The 19,513-nt window shown below is 37.7% G+C and overlaps 1 protein-coding gene across 5 annotated transcripts in view; it reads right to left on the bottom strand.

Annotated features, from left to right (window-relative positions):
• Window positions 1-19,513, bottom strand: part of LOC105464724 (golgin subfamily A member 6-like protein 4) — a 173,607-nt gene that overhangs the window by 136,304 nt on the left and 17,790 nt on the right. Inside the window, exon 2 of one of the 5 annotated variants that reach the window (XR_011625273.1) lies at window positions 19,046-19,129. The exons of 3 other annotated variants lie outside the window; for them this stretch is intronic. The gene's annotated coding sequence lies outside the window, so the exon portion shown is untranslated. The remainder of the gene's footprint in view (window positions 1-19,045; window positions 19,130-19,513) is intronic. One more of the 5 variants, XR_011625272.1, reaches the window with a different exon arrangement.

Here is a 19,513-nt window from a genome sequence, read left to right as displayed (position 1 = left end):
AATTGCTATTTGATGTTATTCTGGTAGGACAATTGATTGGCTTTGGGTTGAGGGGAGTTGGAATTTGAAGGCAGGTCTGACTCTAGAGATATTGCCTCTGAATTTTGGCAAGTCTGTTGATTGTGCCTTTGGAAGTGACTTTAAATGCTTATGGAAGGCTGGGCATGGCGGCTCATGCCTGTAATCCTAGCACTTTGGGGGACTGAGGTGGCTGGATCATTTCAGGTCAAGAGTTCGAGACCAGCCTACATGGTAAAACTTTGTCTCTACTAAAACTACAAAAAATTAGCCAGTCATGGTGGCACATACCTGTAGTCCCAGCTCCTCAGGAGGCTGAGGCAGGAGAATCACCTGAACCTGGGATGTGGAGGTTGCAGGGAGCCAAGATTATCCCACTGCATTCCAACCTGGGTGACAGAACAAGACTCCATCTCAAATAAATAAATAAATAACATTAAATAAATAAATAAATAAATGGAGTATATGTTATAACTCTTCTGCACATTTCCAACAGAATAATAGTAACATCACAGAACATCCTTGGGGCATTGTTTCTATGTTTGGGGTTATTAATAGTTACTAAGTTAAAAATGTAGTAAATATATGTAATAGAGGTAACAAATTAATAAATAAATTTGGGAAATGCTTGGTAAATTCAACAGGACTTCTCAGAACAGTGAATTTATATGGCCATGATTGTGTATTTTTTTTTTTCAAGGAGCTTTCACAAGGCTTTGTAGTACACCAGTTTGGGAACTGTTGGTGTAGGAATCAGGGTAATTGGGATTTGGACTATTCCAGATAGAGGTTGTCACTATGTTCAAGGAACTGTTCTTAGTCTTTGTATATATCAGAATTACCTATAGCAAGTTAACAAGCAAAAATATAAGAATGGGGCCTTGGCTCAGGCCTAACAAATCAGAATATCTGAAAAATTTGGGTGTGGATAAGCTTCCGAACTACTCAATTACAATAGGCCTTCTCACCCCTTGCTAAATGACTTGTTAATCCTAGTTGAGTATGCTTCTGTTTTGTTTTCTTGGACCTGGTCCAGAGACTAGACTGTTGCTATAATTAAGTTCAATGTTATCATTCTTCCCACAGTATCTATATCCCAATTTTCAGATTCTATTTCATCAGTGGGACAAATTTATAGGTCAGTATAGTAGAAGTTTTTAACATTAATGGAAAAGAGATTGTATCATATTGATGTTGTCCTTCTAATCTGGCAGCCTTGAATTTAATTTAGAAAATGCCTCTATTTCTAATTGTACCTTAGTTTTGATATATTTTACTATTAAGGATCACATATATAATTTTCCTCTTTTTCTTGATTTCCTTGTCAACTAATACATTTTTGAAAGCTTCTGGTTAACTTCTAATTACAGGTAAGTGTTGTTTTCCATTTGCTTAACAAGCTTATTGAGGTTTTTTCCTTTTTGAGACCGAGTCTCACTCTGTTGCCCAGGCTGGAGTGCGATGACATGATCCTGGCTCACCGTGACTTCCACCTCCCTGGTTCAAATGATTTTCATGCCTCAGCCTCCTCAGAAGCTGGGATTACAGGTGCCTGCTACCACGCCCAGCTAATTTTTTCTATTTTTAGTAGAGATGGGGTTTCACCATGTTGCCTAGGCTGGTCTCAAACTACTGACCTCAGGTGATCCACTCAACTCAGCCTCCCAAAGTGCTGGGATTACAAGCATGAGCCACTATGCCTGGCCACTTCTACCATTTTTTACGGGGTAGTTTTTTGAACTTCTAAGAACTCTTTAAAATAGTAAATATCTGCCATAATGCTGTTAAAAACCTAAGATATAAAATGTGTAGTAACATGCTTTCTTAACATTAATGAAAAAGTGTTTTTTAATCAGTCCATATTTTCACACAAAGGACAAAACCAAAAGATTTAGAAAAAACTGTATAGAGAAAGTACATATACCCCGAAGCTTCCAAGTGATTGTGAAGGAGTCACTTCCAAACCCTACAGCCCGCCACCCAAAACATGAGGAGAAAATAAGAATGTTGGCTTTTTCTATTCTAATTATCAGTAGCAAAGTACTCAAAGCCCAGTTTAAAGAAATGTTTCTGCAGAGGCTTTACTGTACTGGGGATTTAGCCCTTTCTATTCTTCTAACTCACTGATTTCTACTTTATGTCTTTAATAATTTCCCCATTCTGCTTTCCATCAGGTTTTTTGATTGTCCTTTCTAAGAATGAGTTAGAGGCTTCATTCATTTTCATTATTTTCTTAATGACATAAGGATTTTAAGGCAATGAACATTCCTCTGAGCTCTCCTCTAGTCTCTAATCAGTAACGATCGCATTATTGCTATTCTCTGCATATTTGGCAGTTTTAATTTCAAATCCTTCTTGATCCAAGGGTTACTTGCATGAATTTAAAAATTCCACAAATCAGCATTTGTTTTCTGGTTTTGTTACTAACTTATAGATTTAACTAAGATCAAAGAATGCCATCTGTACTTTTTTCTACTTTTCAGTATTTGGGGTGTTCTTCATTGAAAAAGATTAGCTTCTTGAATGTTCCAGAAAGGAAGTGGGAGGGAGAGAGAGAGAGGAATAGATAGAAGTTTCATATTTTAACTATGGTTCAATTCTAAGCATTCTAAAACTGCATTGAGTTTTTTAAACCATGAATTACAAGGGTGTTTAATTTCCAAATTCATGTAGCTTTTTGTTAATCTCTTTATTATTGCCTTCTAACATCAATTGCTTCATATTTAAATTATAAATTATATGGTGTGGATGGTACCAATAGTTTTTAAATCTTCTGATTTGCTTTATAAATATACAATTAATATTTCTCCCACAGTCCACATATGCTTGATAATAATATAGAACATCTAATTATTGGGTACAAAGGTCTATATTTGCCCATTACACCATGTTTATTCAGTGGTTATTCAAATCTACATGTGGGCATTCTGTGTAACTTACTTATGGTAAGCAGGGTATGGTGAAATCTCCAAATACAATGGCAGACTTGTCAGTTTCTCCCTGTGGTTTTATCAGTTTTTCTTCTGTATTTTGAGGCTATTTTGACAGGTACATAAAATATGAAAATTGCTACATCCTCCTAATTAACAGCCTTTTAGCATCGAGTCCTTACTAACACTTTCTGTTCTAAAATCCTTTTTTGTTTGATACTGAAGCTCCATCACTTGTTTTTGATTAATGTATACTGGCATATCTTTATCACTCTCTCTCCTTTATAAAATCTTTCAATCTTCTCATATCCTCATATTTTAAATACGATGGATTAAAACAGCTGGATAGTGTTTTATTAGTTCTATCTGTCTAACTGGTAACTTTAGTCCATTTACATTTGTTGTGACTGATTGATGTGGACTTCCTTCTATCACCTTTAGAACTTCTATTTCTCTCACTTTCTAATATAATTTTAATATCTCCTCCTGGGATTCCACTAAGACATATTTTAGACCTCATTCTGATCTCCCTCCCTGCACAACCCCACCAACTTCTGCCCTGTCATCTATCCTCATGTCTCTCTGTGTAACATACTGACTTACTTTTGGGAGGTAATTGTCTAACCAATTAATTCTTTCTTCTGATGTCTAATCCATCCACTGAGTTTATTTCAACAATTACATTTTTTATTTCTTTATGTCATTTCATTCTGAGATGGAGTCTCAGTCTGTCACCCAGGCTGGACTGCAGTGGCATGTACCTGTAGCCTTGGCCTCCTGCGCTCAAGTGATCCTCCCACCTCAGCCTCCTGACTAGCTAGAACTATAGGCACACGCCCCATACCCAGCTTTTTTTTTTTTTTTTTTTGGTGGTGGTGGGGTATTTTTTATAGAAATGAGTTCACCATGTTGCCCAGGCTTGTCTCCAACTCCTGGGCTCATACCATCCTCCCACCTCAGCCTCCCAAAGAGTGCTGGGATTACAGGTGTGAGCCACCATACTCAGCTATATATTTTATTTCTGTAAGTTCTATTTCATCCATTTTCTTTTCAGGTCCTCCTCATCATTCCTGGTGGTCTTACTGGTTGCTCAATTTTATGAGTCCATCTTTCTTCTATATTAGGTTTCACATGTAACTATTTTCTCACCATTCTAATATTTGAAGTCTGTGTTCTGTATCTGATAATTCCAAAACCTACAGTCTTTGGGAAACATATTATTCATTGTTTCTGACAATTCTCAAATATGTTGGGTTGAGACTACTTGAATGCTATGATTTGACTGAATTCATAGTTGCCTGCTTTTAATCTTCGGGAATCCTACAGGCTTAAGTTAGAGATGCTTTCCTACAAAAAATATCTGTGTCTGCTTCTGATGAGAGCTGTGGATACAACTAACATGAGACCACTTTACCACCATGCATAATCCTGACATGCTCTTGGATTCTCTTGGAGAATCTCAGGATTACACAAGGTTCTCAAATTTGGCTCCCCAACCTTGCTCATTTATACACAGAAGACTAGACTGCTTAGTACAGGTGGTGACTCACTTCCTGCTACCCTGGAAAAAACAAAGCAGATCTCTCATCGGAATGTGATCACAGACTAGGAAATTCTGAAGGTGAATAGCTGGAGGCTGTGGGCAGCAGGGAAAGATAGGTGTCTTTCCTGACCATAGAAATAGGTCAGAAGCTGCCTAAAGGCCATGTGCTGCAGCATTTCACTATTTAGTTCAACTACCATTCCCTCCACAAGAGTGTGAGTGGAAGCTTCTTAGAACACCATGTTGCCTTTAAACAAAATCATATTTTTGCTAAAAAGTCATGGTCATGGTAAAAAGAAAACCTCTGCCTTTGGAAGGCTTTCTCTGTAATGTCCTAGAATTAAGGTTACAGCCTGCATTTCATGTTAACTAAACAGAAAACCAGCCTGACCAACATCCTTCTGCCCCATGGCTTGCTCTCAGCTCTTCTTGGTAGGGCCTAGGGCAGTCAGGCTGTCTCATTCCAATCCTTGCTCTGCCACCTGTGACCTTGGACAAGTTACCTGCCTTCAGTTGCCTCATCCATAAAATGCAGATATTAGTAATACCCTCTTTTTAAGTTATTAAGAGGATTGAAAGAGCTAGTGAGAAGTAAAAAATAAAAAGACTTGGTAAGCATAGGCACAGAGGGGAAAAAAAGTAAAAATAAATAAATAAAAAGACTAGTGTCTAGCACATAAAAGTTCATCAGGAATTAATTCTATAACATGAACTTTGCAAAACTTCAAAGTACATATAACTTTTACTAGGGTATACATACCAATAATAAATTTACAACTGTAGACATGTTTGTCTACAGTAAATATAACAAAGACTAAACAATCAGATACTAAATCATTAAGTGATTATTAGTCAGTATCTTTAATTTTCTTATACTTCTATATTTTCTATAGATCATCTTTGTAACAAAGAGAAAACAAATCAAATGAAAATGAAATGAATTCTCTCGGAAAGAATTAAGACAGGAAGTAGGCTCACAAAGTAATATAAAATGTATCTTACGGTTTATGTAAAATTCTTAATAGAAGTACTTTCTTTGCTCCAAGCTGCACGTTGGCTTTGCCTTTGACTCAGGTGGCATTTATTTGCATGATGACTGATTCTATGGAGTAGGCACTGCTTCAGCCCTACAGGAAGAACAAAACATCTCTAGAACACAGCAGCATTCCTGATTCCCACTTGAGAAGCCCTAACAAAATGGCATATAACTTAACAGCAGCAGACCAGTGTTACAAAGTCTGGAGTCAAGGGGAAACAGTAAAATTGGAACATTTCCAGAATCTCACAAAAAACAACAAACGGATGTTCTAAGTGCCCAACATGAGCAAATTAGAACCTTAAATAAAGGTCACTCTTAATGCCTATCCTAGCATAGATTCAGCACCAAGTACAATGTCATTTTACTGGTTTACCTTTTTTATTTTATTTATTTATTTATTTATTTTGAGACGGAGTCTCACTCAGTTGCCCAGGCTGGAGTGCAGTGGTACCATCTCAGCTCACTGCAAGCTCTGTCTCCCGGGTTCATGCCACTCTCCTGCCTCAGCCTCCCAAGTACGGGGGGCTGCCTAAAAGTGGTTGACTCTACTACTGGGACTACAGGAGTCTGCCATCACGCCCAGCTAATTTTTTTTCTATTTTTTTAGTAGAGACGCGGTTTCACCGTGTTAGCCAGGATGGTCTCGATCTCCTGACCTCGTGATCCATCCACCTTAGCCTCCCAAAGTGCTGGGATACCTTTTTCATTCTTGAAAGTAGGAGCTATGAAGAAAAAACAACAGCAACAACAAAAAACCCACTAAAATGTCTTTAAGAGAACCTTCTACTTACCATCTAACTTACATAATCAAAACACTCTATTGCGTGTGAAAACTGAGTATTATAAGAAAATAATCACCTGTTTTGTGAGAGGTTCCATACATAATGCTCCTTCACCCAATATATACCTTAAAAAGAAAAAAGGAAACATATAAAATTATCTTGAGAATTATTCCTGCTTAAACAATTTCTATGTGCCATTATTAAGAAAGTACACACAAAGTAAAGATAAGAAGAGAATATGCAAGCATGAACATACTTGTTAGGGATATAGGACTATGGATAATTTAAAAATTCTAATGGTATTACTCTCATGTAATTCCTCTGAAATTCTAGTTAATTGTTTGAAATGGCTCCTAGAACAGAATACTTTGAAATTTTGATGATGTCAAAAACTAAGAACTTGGCCCTAAATAATCCAAAGAATAAGGGCAGAAGAACCCGTTTCCTTCAATGATATTTGAGTATTCTTTACGACGGAAACTTTCTCTCCCATCCTGTGATGGCCAAGGGTTTTTCCTCTGACAATGGCACTGACCTTACCCTATCCAAAATATGAACATCTGCATGGTTTCATGGTTCAAATTATTTTTATCCATTCTGTTGTGAGAATCAAATGGTTCACAGCATGTGGCTCCTCTGTGGGACTCCTCAAGTCCTTTCTAAGCCTGAAGACTGTTCTCTGAACCAAAGACAACTTCTGGGGATGTACCAAATCTCCCATTAGAAAATTATTGGCCAGGCGTGGTGGCTCAAGCCTGTAATCCCAGCACTTTGGGAGGCCGAGATGGGCGGATCACAAGGTCAGGAGATCAAGACCATCCTGGCTAACAAGGTGAAACCCCGTTTCTACTAAAAAGTACAAAAAACTAGCCAGGTGAGGTGGCGGGCGCCTGTAGTCCCAGCTACTTGGGAGGCTGAGGCAGAAGAATGGAGTGAACCCGGGAGGTGGAGCTTGCAGTGAGCTGAGATTGTGCCACTGCACTGTAGCCTGGGTGACAGAGCGAGACTCTATCTCAAAAAAAGAAAAAAAAAGAAAGAAAGAAAATTATTTAGATCAAGATGTTTTAACCTTTTAACTCTTTCTCAAACAAAATCATTTCATTTCTCCTTTAATGTTATTTTAAATTTCAAAATACACAGATAGCATGCCTAAAATAAAATCAAAGGAAAGATAGTTTTAGAACAAAAACTGTGGTAATTTTGAAAACACAAAAGCTAAGACACTGATTGGATCTACGTGGACACCAAGTCCACCACAAACTGTTCTCTCCTCTGGGGCTCTGGCCACACCTTTCCCTTGCCTAAGATTCCTTTTGCTTCCTACCCTTCCAAATGCTGTATTTCCCCCCAGAAGACTTGCCAAGACCACTCTAGCCTGCACATCTTCCATTTCAGCTAACCAAAGGCATCCTTGCATTGACAAACCAAATTGTTTTGCAGAGAAGGCATCTAAAAACTTCTACTGTAGACCATTCAGCTTAATAATTGTTATCATGACATTATTCAATAACAAAATGAGGGAAAGAAGTCCTCTTTAACTCCTTTGCCCTGGAGAATCCAAGCAAGTGGCTTTCCCACTTGCTTTGACCAAACCCTGGGACCTTTCAAAGTGAAAGTTTAATGGAAAGGAAAGAAAATCTAAAAGAAAAACTCTCCAAAAAACTAAACTCAGGCAAAGAATCATGGGATTAAAAATTTTTATTCTTTGTGTATTTGATTTCTGAAACATAGAAATTGATCTCTCACTCCTTAAATCTGCCACTGGGCTAAGAGGATATTTCACATAATGTGTACTCATTGATTTAACAGAATTAGAACATCCAGGTACTCACTGAAATTTTGATTCCACAACTGCTCAAAGTCTATTCATTAGTTAATGAGTTAACACAACACTTAATTTTCAAATTTTGGAAATGCTGATGGTAGACAGGAACTTGTTTTGGCAAAAGGAAGCATATGGTAGACATTGTTACCCATTATCCAACCATCACCACCTTTCCTTTAAAGTACCCCACTCTTCCTTTAAAGTTGCAGAGTCTCAGATAGTGGGAAGAAAAGAAGATTTTGCATTTTCAGGTCAAAAGAAAGTACATTTGTACAACCACATAATAGCTATGCAAATGTTTGTTGAAATCTAAACAGAAGACAGAAGTAGTTCTAGTACCTTCACAAAAAGTAAGATAAGTAAACTTTTCCTTAATACATACTTCCAGCAGCATCGACACCTAAAAGTGGTTGACTCTACTACTGTATTAAATTACATTCATTTTGTCAATATGTGTTCCAAATTCTTACTGCTCTTTGTCTCCAAAGGGATCCTACTGAATATTGAGACAGTTCAAGAATACTAGGGGAAAAAATTTGAATAATTGAAGCAAGGGTCATCTAAGGATAATATGTCACATATACAGACACAGTAATATTTTCAACTTAAAAAAAAATCAGTTGTCAAAGTTGCACAGCAAGCACTCTCCTAAGCTTAGCCTCTTCAGGCATTTGCTTTATAATCACTTTAAAGAAAAGTCAGTCACAAAATGCCACATTTTGTATGATTCTATTTATATGAAATGTCCAGGATAGGCAAATCTACAGAGACAGAAATTAGATCAGACATTGCCAGGATCAATGGTGGGGGAAATGTGTATAGGGAGTGACTGCTAATGGGTACAGGGTTTCTTTCTGGAGAGAAGAAAAGGTTCTGAAATTAGGTAGTGGTAATGGCTGCATAACTCTGAATATGCTAAAAAAAACTACTGAAATGTACACTTAAAAGGGTGTGACTCATATAAAAACTGTATCACAATCGTTTCAAAAATGTTTGGGTATGTCAAGAAATAAAGAAATAGGATCATAGCTCAAAGATATGGGATATAAAATAAATGGAACAAAACTGCTCAATAATCTATCTAGAATCACACAACGGTTAAGCTTTACCCTGACTAAAATTGCAAGCTTGGTGTTTTGTTGGTATTTCACATTTTTTACTTCTTCCTAAGTCAGCCAATAACTCCTCCTCCTCACTTAATAGTTGACTATGAAGACCAAGCCATTTTGATTCTGCCTCCAATGAGCTTTCACATGTCATTCCTCCTTCCACTCCCAGGACTACCAAACCAACATAGGTTCTCCTCACTTCACTCTAAGATGACGGCGTGGCCCTCAACCACTGTCACACTCTTCTAGGCTCTGTGAGCACAGTGTGTCTCATATTCTCTTCCGCTGTCACCAGATTTATTCTAAAACAGTTTCTTTACTGTTACTCCCCTGTTTCTCAGCCAGTTACATAGCAAGATGAATATCCGGGGTAATAGTTTACTTACTAGAAAAAAAAATCTGTCACCAATTCACAGAAATGTTTCAGTACAAAACATTACATCGGCAATATTTCCTACAACTCTTCTACATGAATCCTACCCTCCTTGTGTTATAGCTTAAACTGGTCTCATGTACTCTGAATCTCTCATTCTCTTTCCTAGATACCTGATTGTGTTTACTTTTCACCTATGTAAATAATCTTCCTGCAACCTCCACCAACTGACCAAACCCCACTCACATTTCACTGCCCAACTGAGATCCCACCTACTTCATGAAGAGCAACTCTTTGCAGCTTTAAACCTCAGAGAAATTAAGTCCATGCTTAGCTTTTCTTTTTCTTTTTTGTTCAGATGGAGTTTATCTTTGCCACCAAGGCTGGAGTGCAGTGGTGCAATCTCAGCTTACTGCAACCTCTGCCCCCCGAGTTCAAGCGATTCTCCTGCCTCAGCCTCCTGAGTAGCTGAGACTACCAGTACGCACCACCATATCTGGCAATTTTTTTGTATTTTTGGTAGAGATGAGGTTTCACCATCTTGGTAAGCCTGGTCTGGAACTCCTGACCTCAAGTGATCCATCCCCCTCGGCCTCCCAAAGTGCTGAGATTACAGGTGTGTGCCACCATGCCTGACCTATGGGTAGCATATGATAATCAATAGGGTACTTAGAGTTCTTAGTACTTTTAATCTCCTCTTATATAGCTGGCATTTGGTATAATGAAAAACACTTTATTAGGAATCAAGATTTATTTGGGTAGGTCACAAGCTGACTTATTATTCAAATTATTTATCCAAATAATGAGGATCATAACACACTGTTGCAAAAAAGAATCACTGAAGAAACTATGTGAGAGATTTTAAAACTGAAAATGGCATGACTCATAACTTCATGTATTTGTCTCGATTCTAGGTGGTATACGAAGATCATACACTTACATTCTTGGGATTCTTACAACAAAATGTTGAAAAGCTATACTGGTCCATTGTATAATCACATTTTCATATGTTTTCATACATTTATCCTGAATTTGCAGATTTTTATCCAAATCTTTTCCTTGATCATTTTTTTTTTTCCTCAAGTAAGATTCTGAACAAAAAAATGACCCATTTTCCTTTCCTGTGCTTATGGGAATATTGAGGCAACATACACAATTTTATAAACCAGTGCATAAAACTAAAGCACAATGCTAATGTCTTTTCTCCCCAATCAGTAAGGGCTTCATTAAAAAGCCCTTACATTTGAACATTCAACTATGAAAAACAAAAGAACTATGGCTTGGAGGCTAGTAAAAGGCTGGTATGGTGAGTAAGAGACACAAAGGTTAAACATTTGCTATTTTTCAGTCTTGTGTTTATTTTGTATACGTAAGTATTTGGCTGGGTTACCTAACACTGAACTTCCAAAACTGACCATGAGGTTTTATGCCAAGAGAAGTACTTTTTATAGCAATTTTACTGCTGAAACCAAAGCAGCCCAGAGAAGATTTAAAGGTAACAAAATAAAACAGTACACAATTCTAAACAACTCTGCTTCACACCCAACCGGGGACTTACACTCACCTAATAGTATATTTGTGATCAATTTTGTAACAAGCTGTCAAAAGGAGACCTCTAACATCTGCTCATGAAGGAATCACTTCAGCATGTCCTGCTGTGCAGCAGAAAACACATGGGAATCACTCAGAACTCTGGATTTCCAACAGAGCAGCATTTCCCAGAGAGTAAGCCAGAGGGTATTGTCCTCTGAGATGCTGTCAGGAGCACTAATTAACAAATTTGGGAAAAACAGAAAATGGCATTAAGGCTTCCAAGAAGTCCTTTGGTAAAAGACACTTTGAACCTGGCTTCCCCAAATCCTTGCAATCCCCACAAAACAAATATCTATGAACATACCACTATATTAGCACTCACAGAACACTTGGGGAGATATGGCAAAGATTAGGCTGCAGGCCTCAGGTAAGTAAACTCTTAAAACACAATATTGAAAAAAATAGAAATCTAAAAATTAAAACAGAAAAACAAAAGCAAAAGATAAATAAATAAATAAAAAATTTTAACAAACAATATTAGGCTGGGCAAAGTGGCTCAGACCCATAGTCTTAATACTTTTTGAGTCTGAGTGGGGTGGATCGCTTTAGCCTAGGAGTTCGAGACCAACACGAGCAACATGGTGAAACCCTGTCTCTATCAAAAATACAAAAATTAGCTTGGCCTGGTGGCATACACCTGTGGTTCCAGCTACTCAGGAGGCTGAGGTGGGAGGATGATTTGAGCCCGGGAGGCAGAGGTTGCAGTGAGCTGTGATTGCACCACTCACTCCAGCCTGGGGCAACAGAGCAAGACTCTGTCTCAATAAAATTAATTAATTAAATAATAAAACCAATATTCATTTACTGTGTGGGGAAACTCAAAATGAGCTTGGCACATCCATACGTAATACTAAGGTTTTTTTGTTTTTTGTTTTTATTCTTTATTTATTTTTTATTATTATACTTTGAGTTCTAGGGTACATGTGCATAACGTGCAGGTTTGTTACATATGTATACTTGTGCCATGTTGGTGTGCTGCAACCATCAACTCGTCAGCACCCATCAACTCGTCATTTACATCAGGTATAACTCCCAATGCAATCCCTCCCCCCTCCCCCCTCCCCATGATAGGCCCCGGTGTGTGATGTTCCCCTTCCCGAGTCCAAGTGATCTCATTGTTCAGTTCCCACCTATGAGTGAGAACATGCGGTGTTTGGTTTTCTGTTCTTGTGATAGTTTGCTAAGAATGATGGTTTCCAGCTGCATCCATGTCCCTACAAAGGACACAAACTCATCCTTTTTGATGGCTGCATAGTATTTCCATATGAACTTATATCATAAGTTTCCATATGAACTTATATATCATAGTTCCATATGAACTTTAAAGCAATTTTTTCCAATTCTGTGAAGAAACTCATTGGTAGCTTGATGGGGATGGCATTGAATCTATAAATTACCTTGGGCAGTATGGCCATTTTCACAATATTGATTCTTCCTATCCATGAGCATGGTATGTTCTTCCATTTGTTTGTGTCCTCTTTGATTTCACTGAGCAGTGGTTTGTAGTTCTCCTTGAAGAGGTCCTTTACATCCCTTGTAAGTTGGATTCCTAGGTATTTTATTCTCTTTGAAGCAATTGTGAATGGAAGTTCATTCACGATTTGGCTCTCTGTTTGTCTGTTACTGGTGTATAAGAATGCTTGTGGGTTTTGCACATTGATTTTGTATCCTGAGACTTTGCTGAAGTTGCTTATCAGCTTAAGGAGATTTTGGGCTGAGACAGTGGGGTTTTCTAAATATACAATCATGTCATCTGCAAAGAGGGACAATTTGACTTCTTCTTTTCCTTTTTTTTTTTTTTTTTGAGACGGACGCCACCTCATCCGGCTAGTTTTTTGTATTTTTTTTTTTTTTTTAGTAGAGACGGGGTTTCACCGTGTTAGCCAGGATGGTCTCGATCTCCTGACCTCGTGATCCGCCCGTCTCAGCCTCCCAAAGTGCTGGGATTACAGGCTTGAGCCACCGCGCCCGGCGACTTCTTCTTTTCCTAACTGAATACCCTTGATTTCTTTCTTTTGCCTGATTGCCCTAGCCAGAACTTCCAACACTGTGTTGAATAGGAGTGGTGAGAGAGGGCATCCCTGTCTTGTGCCAGTTTTCAAAGGGAATTTTTCCAGTTTTTGCCCATTCAGTATGATATTGGCTGTGGGTTTGTCATAAATAGCTCTTATTATTTTGAGGTACGTTCCATCAATACCGAATTTATTGAGCGTTTTTAGCATGAAGGCTGTTGAATTTTGTCAAAAGCCTTTTCTGCATCTCTTGATTTTTTTTTTTTAACCCACAGTTTTTTTTCTCTTTTACTGGTGGATATCATGTCCAGATAAGTATTCTGTAGTACCAACACCACAGTTAATATGTATTTTGATTATACAGAATAATGATTCTTAACAGGATCTTAGCCCCCAAAACACATACATAAGCATGTACATCAAATACAAGTAAAAATAACTGTAGCAACAAAGCTCTTCTGGAGAAAGTTCTGAAGTCAGAAGTAGTCACTCATATTTTTACCCTAAATGCAACTATTACTATCTCAACCATAGAAATGATCAAAGTAAGGGCTGGAGATATTTAGATTTTAATCACCATAATGTGGATTATGTCACATAATGGAATTAGTCAGCTGAGTGTTTAAAAATCCTCATTATTTTAAATTCCTCATACTTTCAGGGTCTACAGAACATTTCACAACTAACCTAGCAAACCGTGATCTTTTCCCCAGTTCTGTAAGACTTCCAATCACAAAAAACAAGCAATACAAATTTCAGTAAAACTGCATGACAATTACCATTTGATTCTACTACACTGCAACTATCACCTCTAGAAGTAATTAGCCAGCTCCACAGGTCCATGAGACTTCCCATGATTATTCCTAGAAGTACCAATTAGGATCACAGGCATGTGGGGACCACTCTGTAATTGTAACATTCTCTAAACCTTCAGTCACAATTTATGTTTGAAAAACCTTTGGCTTTTATGATTAAAATGTGTATATATGTGTGTGTGTGTATGTGTAAATATATATGTGTGTGTGTGTATACACATATATCACTAAAATCTCTACCTATCAACAACATAATGATTTATAACCAATGGTTTCAGATGTGGGCCCCAGAACAACAGCATCAGCTTCACCTGGGAACTTCTTAAAAATGTAAATGCTCAGGCAACACCACAGACCTATTGAATCAGAAACCCTGGGACTAGCTCTCCAAATGATTCTGGTGCACACTGTATTAAAAAAAATGTAGGCCAGGCACAGCTGTTCATGCCTGTCATCCCAGCACTTTGGGAGGGCAAGGTGGGAGGATCGCTTGAACCCAGGAGTTCAAGAACAGCCAGAGCAACATAGTGAGACTTAATCCTATAAAAAAATTTTTTTAAACTAAAAAAAAAAAAAAAAAAAAAATTTAAAGTAATCACTTAAACGTATGCTCCTGAAAGAACAGTTAACACCACTCAAACAAATGGAGGATCAAATGGAAAGTTAGCCTAAAAAGCAAATAAGCAAGTTTAATTAATTTGAAGAACATCCTTAATGCTATATACTCTTTGGAAGATTTTCAAAGAATCTATAAAAGAATATGTACATTTATTATCAGATAATGGGTGAAAGTCATAAAGGTAAAATTAGTAGGAACAGAAATGAAAACCAAAGCAAATAAAAATGAAGTGAAAATCAGGCCCAAACAGAACAGTGTTATGGTAAACTTATGGAACATATGAAGGGGTTCCACTTCAATAGAACTATATAAAGGAACCATTCCAACGATGACAGTCTAGGTAACTTAGATCAATCTTCCCACTGAGAATAGAAAAGTGGACAAAATGTAATGATTACAGGGGCTGAGAAAAGGGAATACCAGAGAACAGAGTCTTCTTTTTTCCCCCTTGGGTTTTCTTCCAATGACAGCAGAGAAGAAGAGGTTAATAAGCTGAGCTAGAACTCACAGCCTCACAGAGCTCACAGGGAGATAAACATTGGAGCTCAGCGTCCACCGAGGAGAGGCCCTGCTAACTCTCCCACTCCTCAGGTTGGGGACCTGAAGAACAAACTGCAAATTGCCCTGACAGGGAATGATGGCCAGCTTTAATCATCTCAATCCCTGATTGGATGAGACAATCCTGGGTCGCTAATTTCCAAGCCCCTGGCAGGGGCAAATGTAAATCCTCTCTGGAGAAGAATATCATCCAAGGCTTCAAATTAGCTCCACATTATATATTTCATATATTTCATATATAATGTCTATCACTAAAAATAAAAAGCCACATGAGACTTAAGAATGACATAACAGAAAATAAGAGAAGCAAACAACAGACACAAAACCACAAGGGATCGAGATAACAGAGTTACCAGACACACTTCAAAATAACTCTGCTGAACATGAGCAAGGAAAGACAGGACAAGACTGAAAACCTGGCAGAGAAATGCAAATTATGAAAATCAACCATATGAAATTCTGCAATTTAGAACTACCAAAACTGAAATTAATAATAACTTAATGGATAAGTTTAACCACAGCAGTAACCTAGCAGAAGACAGATTCAGTAAACTGAAAAAAGGTCAGAAAGACAAAAAGGCAGAAAATTGAGAAAATAAAATACAATATGTTGAAAAGTTTATCACATACGTAGAGTCCTGGAAGAAAAAAAGAATGGGACAGAAGTAAGAGCTGAAGATATGGTTGCGGAGAGTTTTCAAAAACTGATCAAAGACTTCACAAGATTGAAGCACCATAAACACTTCAAGAGAAACAATGGAAGCTACCATAAGAGAATGATATCTTCAAGGTGCCGAAAGAAGGAAACTGCCAATCTAGAAACTTACACTCAGTGAAGATATTCTTCAATAATGAAATAAAAAGTAAGGATTTTCTCCATCTGCAGACTCACACTAAAGGAAATACTAAAGGATATTTTCAGATAGGAGAAAGAGGATCCTCTACATCAAAACCTGGGGACTCTATTCCATAAACTCTGTACCCTGGAACTCAGGAATCAAGATTTTACAGAAATAAAAAGCGTTCTTCAGGGAGGGGAAAATAAAGATTGAGGGTGACTGGTAAAATGAAGTTTGAGTTACCTTAGTATATGTTAACTCTGAACCAGACTCTCAGGCTCTACAAGGATCTCATGAAGTTATCTGATTTCCCATTTAACATCTCAGCCTTCTAAGTTATTCATAAGGATGAAGAATATTCTATTTATCAAAGACTACATCACCAGGTCTAAATAGTTACAAGTCACTTCCTTACATTGAGTTGAAAATCACCCCTTTGTAATTTGACTTATTAGTTCTAGTTTTATGCCCTGTCTTCACCAAAAACAAATAAAAATAAAAACTAATGCTTCCATATACATACTTTTTCAAATAGTTGAAGACAAGCTATCATGAACCTGAACCCCCATGCTTTCATCTCCAAATCCACAATTTCACCAGCTATCCTTGGACATGGAAAAGAATCTCTTCCCAATCCTGGCTATTATTCTCTAAATGAACCTATCCTTGTCTAAGTAGACCCTTCTTAAAGTACTACCTAGGAATTCAAGTCAGTAACTCTGATGTTGCCTGTAACATCAGAAAATGACTTCCTTAAAAGTACAGCAAGTTGGATTTGCCAAGTTGCTGACCAGGTTGCATTCCCTCCTGCCCTCACTCCCATCTTTGTGTTATGCTTTATCTCAAGTTCCATTTTGCTTATTATTCATGACTCTCAACATGTCACAGTGGACATCAGAGGCCATACATATATTTTGTTCTGGCTCTTTCCTGTAAATCTTTCTGAGTCATACCTGCTATTCTCCAAACACTGTGAATCCCGATACTAATAACTTGGCAATTCAGTTTAAGGTCCTCTTCAGAAGGTCAGTTAGCTCAAGGCAATCACCTTCTTCCAAGGCCTCTTAAGAAATACTCCAACCCCAGAAAAGGCCCTTCTTTCTGGCATCAGGAGCCATGGGCCACAAACACAAATCCAGTAGAATTTCGGCCGTTTACCTCCCAGATCATCCCCTCCCTAAAGTTCTAACTAGAGCAGGAAAAAATAATGAAAACACCACCTGCAGTCACAAATCCTCCAGTTTCTTGGCCAATATTTCATATTCCCTTCAAGATACCTCCCAAAGAGGACATGACAAGGGAGGGGCACACAGAGTGCTACAGGTACTGATAAGGTTCTATTTCTTTATTCTTTTTTCTCTTTTTGAGATGGAGTTTTGCTCTTGTCACCCAGGTTGGAGTACAATGGTGCGATCTCGGCTCACTGCAACCTCTGCCTCCTGGGTTCAAGTGATTCTCCCACCTCAGCCTCCCAAGTAGCTGGGATTAGAGACACTGGCCATCACACCCGGCTTATTTTTGTATTTTTAGTAGAGGTGGGGTTTCACCATGTTGACCAGGCTGGTCTCAAACTCCTGTCCTCAAGCGATCCACCTGCCTTGGCCTCCCAAAGTGCTGGAATTACAGGAGTGAGCCACCACGCCCAGCCAAAGGTTCTATTTCTTAAGTTTGGTGTTGGGCATATGTTCATATGATTTAATGTTTTTTAAAAAAATTATATCTTCCTTTTTGTGTGTATGTCTGTTTTTTGTTGTAGGCCTGCATGCTTCATTTGTTTACCCATATGAATCCATAGAGAAGCAACCATTAGCAACTTCAGTCAATATATACTAGACTCATACTTTAGGAAGACAACCCAGTTGACAACCACAACAGTTTCTATGCTAACAAAAGTCAGAGAAAATAGGGTCATTTCAAGACAGTTTAATCATAAGACATATTCCCAAGCAAAAATACACACACAGAAAATCTAAGTCAGAAGCTTTCAGAAAACCACTACCATCCTTAGAGTAAGTACAACAAAGTATTCTTTTATGTCTTTGTTTTTTTCATCAAAATACTTCATATAGCCATAGATTTTAAACCATTACATCTAGATTCCATATTAAATCATTAACATTTTTTCTAGATTCCATTGTTATTGTTTTGTAACCTTCATTTTTAGTATCTTAAAAATACTTTATTAATATAACACATTCAGAAAAGTACACAAAATATACTTTAAGGTAGACCTTAACAAGTTATTCTAAATTATTTGCCCATTTAACCACCAGCCTGCTTCAGAAAGATATTAGAGCCAGGATCCAAGAAGCCCACAGACGTACCTTTCAGTTCACACCTCCCTACCTCCCACCTTAGGAATCCTCCCTAAGATGGACTCCTTAACGTACTCTGTGTGTAATCACCTCTTTTTTCTTGACAGTTTTACTGCCCAAGTATGAATCCATAAATAAGTGTTTCTCAGTTCTCTTTTCATTTATGTTCTATGGCCCTTTGGGGGGCAGCAGACCATGGTAATAGGTAAGATTTTCTTTCACTCTAAGGACCAATTTTCACTCCACTGCAGGCGATATTGCCTCCACTAAGAATGTGTGCCCTAACCAACATGAGTTTTGCCTATTTTTGAACTCTATATAGAGGGAATTGTACAAAATACGTTTTGGGCCTCTGGTCTATTTTGCTTAATATAATGTTCAAGATTCGCCCATCTCGTCCCACATAGCTGTAAGCCATTTTATGAATACCACAATTCTCCATTTTACTGGAATGAACATTTGGGTTATTTTCTGTTTGGGGCTATTACAAACAATGCTGCTCTGAACATTCCTGTGTCTCCCGGCACCTACGTACTCGTTCTTGTGGAGTATATATCCACGACATTCCTGAACCATAGGGTATGAGTATCTTCCACTTTACCAAACTGTTTTCCAAACACTTGTACAAATATACACCCATTAGAAGGATATAGAGTCTCACAACAATTTTCTTACCTTAAAAGATAAGCAAAATGTCTCCTATCCCTTGTTTTTCTTTTAAGATCTGAAGATCACTGTGCAAGGACTATCAGGGTCAACCTTGAGAATTACAAAAAAAAAAAAAAACAATTCAAATAAAAAGATTATTATTATTATTTTTTTTTTACTAAGTCAAAAATGAACCAATCTGAAAGCTAAAATAGAGCACCCAGGGTAAGTTCCAGAAAGAGGAGATCTTAAGCTTCTCTATATCCCCAGGAAGAATAGAGGCCACTATAGCTTCCAGCTCCTTTAGGATAAGTATCCCAAAGAGATCATAATAGCCTAAATCTAATCTAATAAGGGGGTTCAGAGTTTGTAGTCATTCTAAAGGAAAAAAGTCACATGTATATAATGTTCTCAAGAATTCAAAAAAAGTTTGCTATGCTCTCCTAAACTTGTGTTATTAGCCAGTGTGTTTAAGGAGAAAAATTTGCCATGGAC

This window comes from Macaca nemestrina, chromosome 7 (genome assembly GCF_043159975.1).
Source record: "Macaca nemestrina isolate mMacNem1 chromosome 7, mMacNem.hap1, whole genome shotgun sequence".
Classification (NCBI taxonomy): domain Eukaryota; kingdom Metazoa; phylum Chordata; class Mammalia; order Primates; family Cercopithecidae; genus Macaca; species Macaca nemestrina.
Note: the sequence above shows the minus strand (reverse complement) of the source record. Positions and strands in the feature narration are given on the sequence as shown.